The 10,825-nt window shown below is 44.5% G+C and overlaps 1 long non-coding RNA gene across 2 annotated transcripts in view; it reads right to left on the reverse strand.

Moving 5' to 3' along the window:
- LOC104867939 overlaps window positions 1-10,825 on the reverse strand; it is a 16,877-nt gene that overhangs the window by 2,238 nt on the left and 3,814 nt on the right. For both annotated transcript variants that reach the window (XR_781901.3, XR_781902.2), the window contains exon 2: window positions 7,784-7,925. This is a non-coding gene — a long non-coding RNA (uncharacterized LOC104867939). The remainder of the gene's footprint in view (window positions 1-7,783; window positions 7,926-10,825) is intronic.

Below are 10,825 nucleotides of genomic sequence, written 5' to 3' on the forward strand. Positions count from 1 at the left end.
AGAGAGAGAGAGAGAGAGAGAGAGAGAGTGAGAGATATATGTGTGTGTGTGTGTGTGTGTGTGTGTGTGTGTGTGTGTGTGTGTATTTCCTGAGATTAAACCTGGGGTGCTCCTATCTGCAGCCCCTTCTTTAATTTTTCACTTTGAGACAAGGTCTTGCTAAGTTGCCCATGTGGGACTGGAACTTGTGGTCCTCCTGCCTCAGCCTCCCAAATGTGTATTCTGTGTGCAGCCCAACACAGTTCCTCTTCACTCGCACGGCCCAGGTGAGCCAGACCTGGCTCGTCATCAAGCGAGGGATCAGGGTGGGTGCGGTGGGCACCGCGTGCTCTGTCCAGAGCCCCTCCGTCCATCCGGAGCCCTGGTCCCGCGATGACTGAGGTGCTAGGCTCGCAGGCAAGGACGGACTCTGCGCGCAGCGGGTGACCTCTTGTCCCCGGTGGGCCGAGAACGGACCCCCTCCTGCGGGCCAGGCCACCCCTGGGGCCGGCGTCCCTGCCGGGCCGTCCTTTCCCTGGTCGCTTCTCTCCCTCCTGCTTAGGTTTCCCTTAAACACTCAGCCCCTCGTGGATCTCTACATCCGGGGTGAGCAGAACACCGGGTGCCCTGACCCGACCAGGCCGACCAGGTCGGGCGAGGAGGAGGGGACCCCGCGTCCCTGCTTCCGGTTGGCGGTGCTTTTTAAGACCCTTCGCTGTGCATTAGTGCTGAAGCCCCTTGCTTTTTCCATCTTAGTAAGAAATTGCTGGATAATTTTCTTGCTATATTAGCAAATTAGCAGTTTTGAAACCATAATGTTAAATGACATTAATCAGCCACACAGTATTACGTGGCTTCTCTTTTACGAGAAATCTGAAGTACAAATAAATTAAAGAGCAACATAAAAGATAGAGAACCGGAAACCTGAAGACGGATCCTCTGCGGACTGGAAGAGGACCCAGAGATGGAGGAAGTGGGGAGGGAGGGAAAGGGATGGGAACAAAAGATGATATAAGAGCTGCTGCGTGCGTGCACCGACTCCCCGTGATCGATGTGATCAGGTATGGCAAATGTGTACTAAGAAAGATATAAATTTAAGAAGCCCTAAAACCCAGAGAGGTGGAGATCACAGCAAGTATCGGGTGCTGCAGATCATACACGTACCGCATTCTGCAGAAGCCTAAGCTCGGTTTCCTTTTTTTAAAGCCAAGCTAAGAGTGGTTAACGTGCTAAGTGGTGGGGCTGGGATTTGATCCCAGGAGCTCTGCCTCTAAAACTCACCTACTTAAACGAGCAAAACAATTATTACACAGAGGCAGGGCCTCTCATTTTTCTTTTGAAAACACACCCTAGTCTCTGTATCTTAAGCCCAAGGCTCACATATTCTTGTATCCCACATAAACTTACTTCTCTGCCTCCGGTTCATCCCCTCCGTTTTACCCTACAGAAAACTCTAGTTTCAGTAAAAAGGGATATTTGGAGAGTCCCTGCTCCCTCAGGAGTGAGGGGTGTTACCTTCAAGGCTCCGAATGCAGCACGAGGTTGTGGAGAAGGCACCTAGGCAGGAGCGGGAGGACATAAAGCCGGACATTTCTGGAGTAACTACTACTGGTGTGTTTGGGCTCCATCAGTGGTATTCCCTCCTACTCAGGGCCCTCAGGTTTTAGGAGGGACCTAGGCAGCCATTGAGCCCGTGAATAATCATCTTTTACTGTAGGCCCTAACTTCTACTCCAAGTGGTATCTCAAGCCTGGGATTGGCTGTCTTCCCGTCCTCTTTTTTCTTGCACATCCACCCCCACTGCAGTGAAGGACGCCAACACTGGGATGGCTAGGACGACACCTGATGCTTACAGGTGATGTTCTGGTTCCAAAGTTGGTTTTACATTAATTTTCCTAAAAGAACTATATTTTCTGTTGTTGGAGCTTATATAGTCTATGACAAAAAAAAAAAAGTTCAAATAGGTATGTAGAGTTAAGAGAAATCTAGTTACATTTAGTTTTTAATCTCACCCCTTTGTTGGTAATAATTTGGTATATTTTAAGTATTTACATATGTGCACAGTGCAAGGTATGTGTGATCTATACCTATTCCTATAATTTTTTGAAAAAGCATGAATAAGATATTTTATCAGCTAGAGACCCAATCAGGAAACAGAAACCACACATTGAGTAGGGAAATCTTAATATAAAGACTTATTGTATAGTAACAGGGATTAACTAATCTATATAAAGAATTTTAAAAGAATACAATAATAGCACCTTGGGGGGCTATGGGGCCCTTCCAGAGATGGGTTCTTGCCTTGAACAAAGAATTGGAAACAAGGTAGCAAGGTTGTACATTTATTAAAGGTATGGAAGGTAGGAAATAGAGTGTGCTCTGTAGAGTGAGTGTGGGCCAACTAAAGTAGGAAAAGAAATACCCTCCGCACAGCTCAAAGCAGGATAGTGAAATACCTCACAGAAGAGATTAATGGCTGCCATCTTTTGCCCCGCCCCATTCTGACATCCGTTCTAGGCTGACCTATCAGAAACCTGCTTGATCTTGTGCCAGAAGAATTGAAGATAGCACTCTCTGATTGGTCCCGGGTACAGAGTTTGGAAGCTGTTCTGCCCATTTGTCTTGGGTCTGTATGATTGACAGACAGGTCACACCCACTCTCCCAGCCAGCTGGCCAAGCCCTAGCCTCCTGCCTCAGCCAGTACAATGAGCTACTTGTAGGGCAGAGGACCCATGAGAGGAACACATGGAAGAGATTGTGTCCCACCGAGATGCTAATTAGATCCTACAGGAGAATGGAATCTGTTGGCTGAAGCAGGCCACAGGGAGCCAAAGAACTCAAGGGGAGGCCCTCAAGGGATGCTTTGATGCCCTGGGAAGATGCCCCAGTGGGGTGCTGCTGACCCTTGGTGTCAGACAGTATCTCTGAATGTCACACAATGAGAGAGAAGGGGAGGGAGAAAAAGGCAAAGACAGGCAGAGTTCAGTTTTAATTAAAAGATTTTAGCTCTTCTAGGAGGCTTCCTCTAGCTCAAGCTAATCGCCTCTCTTCCTATCTTATTTTTTGAGAGACTCCCAAGTTGTCATTCCTCCAACTCATGTCCAGTTATGTGCTCACTCTTGCCTTAATTAAGATGCATTTCAAATCATACAATTAGAGGCTGGAAGGGGCCTTAGTAACGTCACACAAACTCCTAGTTACGTGTGGCTGCACAAGTACGTTGATTTGTCCCTGCTGCCCATCCAAAGGCTTCCAAAACCACAATACGTTCAAAATGCACAAACCCACAAGGACAAAGAAACTGGGTAAAGTGACGACAGTGACCACACTTTGGAGGCTGTGCAAGGGTCTGCTGACTGGGCGGCATGGGAAGCCCAGGGTAATCTGACTCCCAGATGCCAGGAAAGCTTAGGTGTTGAGGCCCTAGAGGCCCTGAAAGGCACCAGGCTATAGACACAAACCCGAGACATCGCCGAGGACAGGGAGGCTGTAATAAAAGTGGGAATTAAGTGCAAGTCGGTATTAGGCAGGAGATCTCGGCTCCTCTCACTGCCTCTGCTCTGGGAATGTTGCAGCCTGGCTCACCCTCAACCCACAGGCGACCGGAAAATTCCTCTCTGGGAAAACTTCACAGCTCAGGAGGGGAAAATTCTGCAGCTTCATAAGATCACCCAGCCCTAACCAGCGCGTCTCCCATCCCGCCTCAGCCCCGCTCTTCAACTCACCGTTCAGTCTGTGTTTGCTTTGCTGGAATGAGCTTGACCTTCTTAGCGCTTTTTTTTTGTTTTGTTTTGTTTGGTATCGGAGTTCGAACTCCGGCCCTTGTGTGGAGGAACCACTGAGCCAAATCCCTGGCCTAGGGTAATTTTAAGTGTTCATTTTTGTTGCCTGTAGGTACAGGGTTGAGCCGTGGGTCTCTAGAGCTTACTCATCTTGTTTAATGGATATTTTCTGATTGGTTGTGCCCTTAAGTGGATAGGATCACCGTCAGACATCTAAGACTGCCTCCCCCATGAGAGAAGAAAAGCACGAAGGGGAACTGAGGGGTTGAAGGCCGCCAAGTTGGCAGGAAAGCATATCTTAAAAATATTAACGATTCATCCATGTCCGTATCGTCTCACCTCCGCACACACAAAAAAATGAGTTGTTTTTTTTTTAAAGGGACATTCAAGAAGAAAGAGACTTCTGGAAAACTGAAAATATTACAGTAGAAAAAATTCAACAAAAGGGAAGGGAGCAGGGGATGGAGCTCAGTGGTAGAGCGGGTACTCTGGGTTCCGTCTCCAGCACCAAATAACACAAAGGCAGACAGACTCCCCCGAAAAAGAAGGAAAATCAGATGAGGTGCCTGGGAACCTGAATTCCACATGCACGGTTACCCGTTTGCATTTACAAGACTTTACCTCTTCAGTCTTGCCAAGTGAACTCTGACAGGGAACTCCTTCACAGGGCTATAAAGATGTGAACAACTTTCTTTATTCTAGGAATTTCCCCCTCCCCCAAGACCCTCGCTGAAACGAACACCAAACTGTCCAATTTCCAGTCAAGTGACAGCTTACTCTGCAAGTTCTTTGAATCTCCTGCCTCCAAATCCTTTCTTGCTGCGGGCACCAACCCTGAACTGTTACCCTGTTGGCACTGATCAGGCCTCCTTTGGGAAGCCCTGCCCTCAGCCAGGCTTTACAACCTCATCAATACAGGTGTGGTGTTGCAGGCCTCTGATTCCAGCACTTCAAGGCTGAGGCAAGAGGATCACAAGATCAAGTCCTGCCCAGGCAACTTTAGGGAGATCCCATCTCAAAATAAAAATAAAATTAAAAGGGCTGATGTGGCTCAGTGGTAGATCACACTGGGGTACAAGCTCCAGTACTGGTACGCAAGCAAACAAAGACTATCTCAACTCTTGTCTGTTTTCTTTCTCTGTGAGGCTACGAGGATGGTCAACTTGGTTTAATCAACAGGTTGTTTTGGTGATATTTTGATAATATAAGAAAAACAGAGGAGGAGCAAAAATGGACAAAACCAAGTAAAGTAAAAGATCAATTAGGGGCTCTAACATCTAGAGAGAAGTTTCACTGAGAGAAAAATGGAGGGGAGAAGATGGAGAGAAATATCAGAGAAATAGTTTAAGAAAGTGTCCCACAACAGACAGAAATTTCCAGTGTAGAAAGGAAAGGGGAGTCAAAGACACCAAGGCTGAAATTATAATCTTTTTTTTTTTTAATTGAGAAATGCGGAGCCAGGTGGAGTTCTTGGTTTCTGCAGATTGTCACCACCAGATGGCAGGAATGCCTCAAGGGCGCTGGTTCTTAACGTTCATTTTGTTTTCTAATTCCTGCCTTTCCAAAGCATGGGAAAGAGGTGGGCTCAGTTTGGATTCTGTCCATCAGGATGCTCCTCAGGGCCCTGGCTGTGATCTCGAGCCCAAAGGCCCTGTGGAAAGGTCATCACAGTCAGCCCGGAAGAAGAAAGGCCTTCACTCTCTGAGGCCTCACAGGGAAAAAGACCTCTAGGAGAGTGAACTCTATCTGTAATTGTCCATTGTGTGAGAAAGATTTCTGTCATGCGGGGGTTCTATCCACAAAGCATCCATTCATTCTTTCTATAAGCAGTGTTGATGCTAACTAGAAGCCAAGCTCATCATGAGGTACCAGGCTAACCTGGGTAAAAACAATCAAGCGGCCTTTGTCTCTGTGGAGTGTGAATTCTGAGGAGACAAACACCCAATAAACAAATATATGCTTATTCAAACACATTGTGGACTGGGGATTTAGCTCAGTGGTTCTGCCACCTGCCTCACAAGGACCCGAGTTCAATCCCCGTTACAAAAAAAGAAAAGCAACAACAACAACAAAAACCACACACACATTGCGGTAATTGCTGTGAAGGCAAGGGCTGGGTACTCTGAGAAAAAGAGGCCCCTCGGATGTTGTTTTCTGGGCTGGTGTCCTGGGTTCAGAGAACTCTATCCTTTTTAAAAAATCTTTATATGTGTGATTCTCATTTTCCTGCTCCAAAGCTTATTATTTAATAAGTTTCCTTGGAAAATAGGTCCAAAGTCCGTTGGAACGCCCTCCTGAACTTTGCCTGAACGGCTAAGAAAAGTCAGGCTACACCTGGAGCGGGGTCTGTGCCAGCCTTCTCAAGGTGAAGCCGATAGGGCTGTTTACACACACTGCATTGCTGGGAAGGCTTTTAAGTCAACAGGTGTTGTGCAAAGCTTTGAAAAGGTTCAGAAATACCGTGGCAATTTTAGCGTGTAAAATAGTTTCCCTACATATGATTGTCCTCCAATTTTCTCTGAGTCTTAAGTTTTCCTCAAAAAAATTATAACTGCTAAAGAATATAATCAGGAGCTGGGCGTGGTAGTGCACTCCTGTAATCCCAGCACTTGGGAGGCTGAGGCAGGAGGATCGCTGTGAGTTTGAAGCCAGCCTGGGCTACTTAGTGAGTTCCAGGTCAGTCTCAACTATATAGTGAGACCCCTTGCCAAAAAAAAAAAAAGAATATAATCAGGCACAAGAACAGAACAAGTGCCTATGTGTTTAAAAGGATGTGGGAAAACTGTCATTATTTGCAGACAACACTGATATATAGATGGGAAACCTAAGGAAATCAACTTGAATTATTGGAAATAATAGGAACATTCACTAAGGTGGCCATTACGAAACACATATGTAAACAGCAGTATCCAGACATTCCAACCAAAACCAGTTCAGAAATATAGATTAAATTATTATAATCACGGCGAGGGATTTGGCTCAGTGGTTCTGCCTGCCTCGAAAGCTCAAGGGCCTGAGTTCGATCTCCAGTACAAAAAAAATTATTATAATCACAAGTCAATAATAGCAGATTCCTAACAGGAAGTGTGTAAATCCAGATGGATAAAATTTAAAACAATAGGGGATATCAAAAGGCAGAAGCCAAAGACTTCATTTCATATTCATTTCCCCCTACATTAATCTATGGATGGATGAAATCTCCATGAGCACTAGAACTAGATTATTTTCTCTGTTAACCTGACAAGTTTTAGTTCCAGTGGAAGGGAATTATGTGAAATTATTGATCAGCAAAAATAACTTTAAATAGTTGTTGGAAGAGTAGCTCAGTCCCATGGTGGCCCCTGTGATTTCTGCTTTCTCTTTTCACACCCTGTGTAGACCCCTCCCACAATGCATTGGGCTAGGGCTGCCAGGTAAAATATAGAATACTCAACTGGATGTGGTGGCGTGTGTACGCCTGTGATCCCTGAACTCAGGAGGCTGAGGCATGAGGATCACTGAGAGTTTGAGGCCAATCTGGGCTACACAGTGAACTCAAGGCCAGCGTGTACTACATGGTGAGACCCTGTCTCAAAATGAAACAAAACCAATGACAAGCTATACGTATACAGACTGTCCAGTTACATATGAATTTCAGATAAGCAATCCATGGTTTTATATGGCTTTTTCTCAACAATTGCATGAAATATTACTTCTAAAAGCTAATGCATTATTTGAAAGTCAAATGTAATGGAATATGAAAATCTTATTTGTTAAATCTGACAACTATATTATACCATGGTTGGTCTATGTAACCAATAGCATATTCTGGAAGTAATGGTGTGTCCTTCTGAGATTAGGTTGTGGCAGACTGTGGCTCTGTCTTGGGGTCTCTCTCTCTCTCTGAAGTCAGCTGCCATACATGACTTGCCTAGGAAGAGGCCCAAATGTCCAGGAACTACAACCTCTGGCCAAGCTCAGGGAGTAACTGAGGGAGTAAGTGAGTTTCAAAGTGGATCCCTGCAGGGATCTCTTTTCATACCTCCAGCAGGTAGAGACTGTGAGGACTTGGTCACGTGCGTCATAACTCTCTTAGTCCAATGTAGGGCAGTTTCAGCAAAGATTTCCACACACAGCTTTGTTCTTTCTTGGGAAGTTCCTTCATAGGGGGCGAGTCCACTTTTCTAGCAGAATCATGAAGTAGCATTAACAAGTGAGCATTAACAAAGGAAGATATGTGACTTCAAGTGGACATTGTCAACATTACACATCCTTTTTCCTTATTGAGTTATATATCTGTATCTGCATCTATATCTATTTTTTCTGCGAAGGATTACACAAATCCTAGTAAAATTTCTCTGTAGCCTTAATTTATTAATGCCACCTTTTTTACCAAAAAGAAAAAATTGAAAAAAAATCATTCAGTGATAATGATAGTTTACTTGTTTCCCTCAATATTAATGTTCCAAACTTTAAAAAAATATAGTGCATTTTTTAAATACAGAAAAGAACATAATTCTACCAAATGACTCATAATCCCAGTACACAGTAACTTTATTTATTTTTTTTTGGTACCGGGGATTGAACTCGGGTTCTTGCACTTGCAAGGCAGGCCACCGATCCACTGAGCTAAATCCCCAGCCCCTCAATAACTTTATTGACATAGGAAAATAAAGTCATCCATAAGTGTAAATTCAAATATTCCAGGAGCTTTTTAGAAGACAGAAATATTACATTTAATATATGCTTTGTAAATGATAAGTTCCAATTTTTCTAATTGTGTATGGGGGTGGAGGGAGATGCATCTTAGAACAGATGAATTATATTCTTTCCAGTCTTTATGTACATTTTTCATATAATTTATATATAATTACTACACACAAGAAATGTATGTATGTTTTTATAGTCTGTTTTTTCGCTTAACAGTACCATATAAACATTACATTAACATTATTGAAATTAATGTTCATCTTTTAAATGTGACTTAAAAATATTCCATTATAATTAGCTAGACCACGTTGCTACTATTATGGTATATAGATTTAAAATATCACCATAAAGTTTCACTTGCTCAGATGTAGGGCCTCATTGGCAGGGATGAGTCACTTCAGGCATAACCTGGAAGGGTGTTTTCATGTCCCTGGCTCATGCCCTCTCTCTCTCTCTCTCTCTCTCTCTCTCTCTCTCTCTGCTTTCTGGCTGCTACATGGTGAACAATTTACCTCCACCAGGCTCCTTGAACACGCTGTTTCTGCCTTGGAGCAGGCTGACCATGGACTAAACCCAGTGAAACTGTGATCCAAAATAAACCCTCTTCTTTAAATTACAGCTGTCAAGTATTTGGGCCCAGTGATGGGAAAATGACTACTACAAGAGAATGGGTACTAGGAGCAAAGTTGTTGCTGTGACTGCCTGGTCATGTGATTGAGGAGCCTTTGGAACTCATTTGCAGTATGAGTTTGGAAAGATTTAGAGGTGAAGGTTTAAGTGAAGATATAGAAGGCTGTGAACTGAGCTTGATTTGCAGTACTGATCAAGCTCAGAAGACCAGAATGCTGCAGAAGACCAGAAATGTAGACAGGAAAGGTGAGGCTCAGAAGGTTTCTACTGGGAACAAGGACTCCATTGGCAGTTGGACTAGAGGTCATATGTGTTACTCTCTGGCAAAAAAATTTGTCTATATTTTGCCCATGTCCTGAGATTCTGTGGGAGACTGAAATTAAGGGTGAAATACTAATTAGTCTGGTGGAGGAAATTTCAAGGCAACCCAACATTCAGACCGTGGTATGGGCACTGCTGGCTGTTTTTAGCCAGAGCTACAGTGTGAATCAGGAGCAAAGGGCAAAGCTGAATGATCTGAAAGGTTTGCAGTTTTACCAGAAAGCAAATGCCTGCCAAATTGGGGCCATGGAGAGCATGGTTGCTGAAAAGATTAACATTAAAAAGATGTCAAGTATTTTGTACAGAGTCAATAAGAAAGATGCCTTGAGAGCCTCTCAAAAATCAGCAAGACCTCACCTATCACAAGATCAAGGGTACAAAAGTGTAAATCTTCCCTTCAAGAAGAAATTCCCTGGGACTCTTGCTCATTCGTGGCTGTCCAGGGCAGTCTATCCTCAAGTTCACCATCCACGCACTCAGAAGCCACTCCAGCCGTCATCCAAGGGGCCAGATTACTGTTCACCGGCAGACCTTGGTGTTATCCTCTTGGTGCTGTTTTTTCAGGCATGCAGAATGTAAAAGTTACATAGCCAAACAGATCCATCCAGATTTCAAAAGGTGACCAGGGAGGCCAATAAGAAAATAAAGGACATGTTATAGGGTCACAGTCTGCCAGTGGCCCCTGGGAGGCAGTATGTGAGGTTGTGAGAGTGAAGCCCAAGGAGCAGTGGAGATCCTAGGACACTTGATGTATCAGGAACACGGAGGGCCTGCTGCATGGAGCCAACCCAAAAGAGGCTGTGACGGGCAAGGCCCTAGAGGTGGGGCTCCCCAATCCCTTTGGAGCTCCGGTCTCGCCACAGTCAGCCTCCGTTGCGAGGCGTGGAGCTACAGGATTTAACATTTGCCTTGCTGGGTTTGGTCTTGCTCTGGTCTGATTTCTTTCTACCCTCTTGTTCTTTCCTTCTGAAACTGTAATGTTTACCCTCTGCCATTGTGTGTTGGCAGTGTTTAACTTTCTTTTTGGTTTTTACAGGAGCTCATAGTTAAGGGTTTGCCTTGAGTCTCAGAGGAGACTTTGGACTTGGACTTTTGAACTGTTGGGGGTGCAGTAAATGCATTTTGCATAATGAGGTGGACATGAAACTCTTGGAGACCAGGGGTGGAATGATACAGTTTATATCTAAAATTGCCCTCAAAAGTCTCACTTGCTTGGAAATGGGGCCTGGTTGGAGGGGGAAGGTCACTAAGGGCACAATCTGGAAAGGTCTGTTCTTGTCCTCAGATCCTCACTTCTCAGCTTTTGTTGCCATGTGGTGAACAATGTTCCTACATCAGGTTCCCCAACTGTAATGGCTTGTGTTTAGATGTCTCCCCAAAGCCTCATGCAGTCATAGATGGAGCTTTTTTTTTTTTTTTTTTT

The sequence above is a fragment of the Fukomys damarensis genome, unplaced genomic scaffold (assembly GCF_012274545.1).
Source record: "Fukomys damarensis isolate Sample0158 unplaced genomic scaffold, DMR_v1.0_HiC HiC_scaffold_17, whole genome shotgun sequence".
NCBI lineage: Eukaryota > Metazoa > Chordata > Mammalia > Rodentia > Bathyergidae > Fukomys > Fukomys damarensis.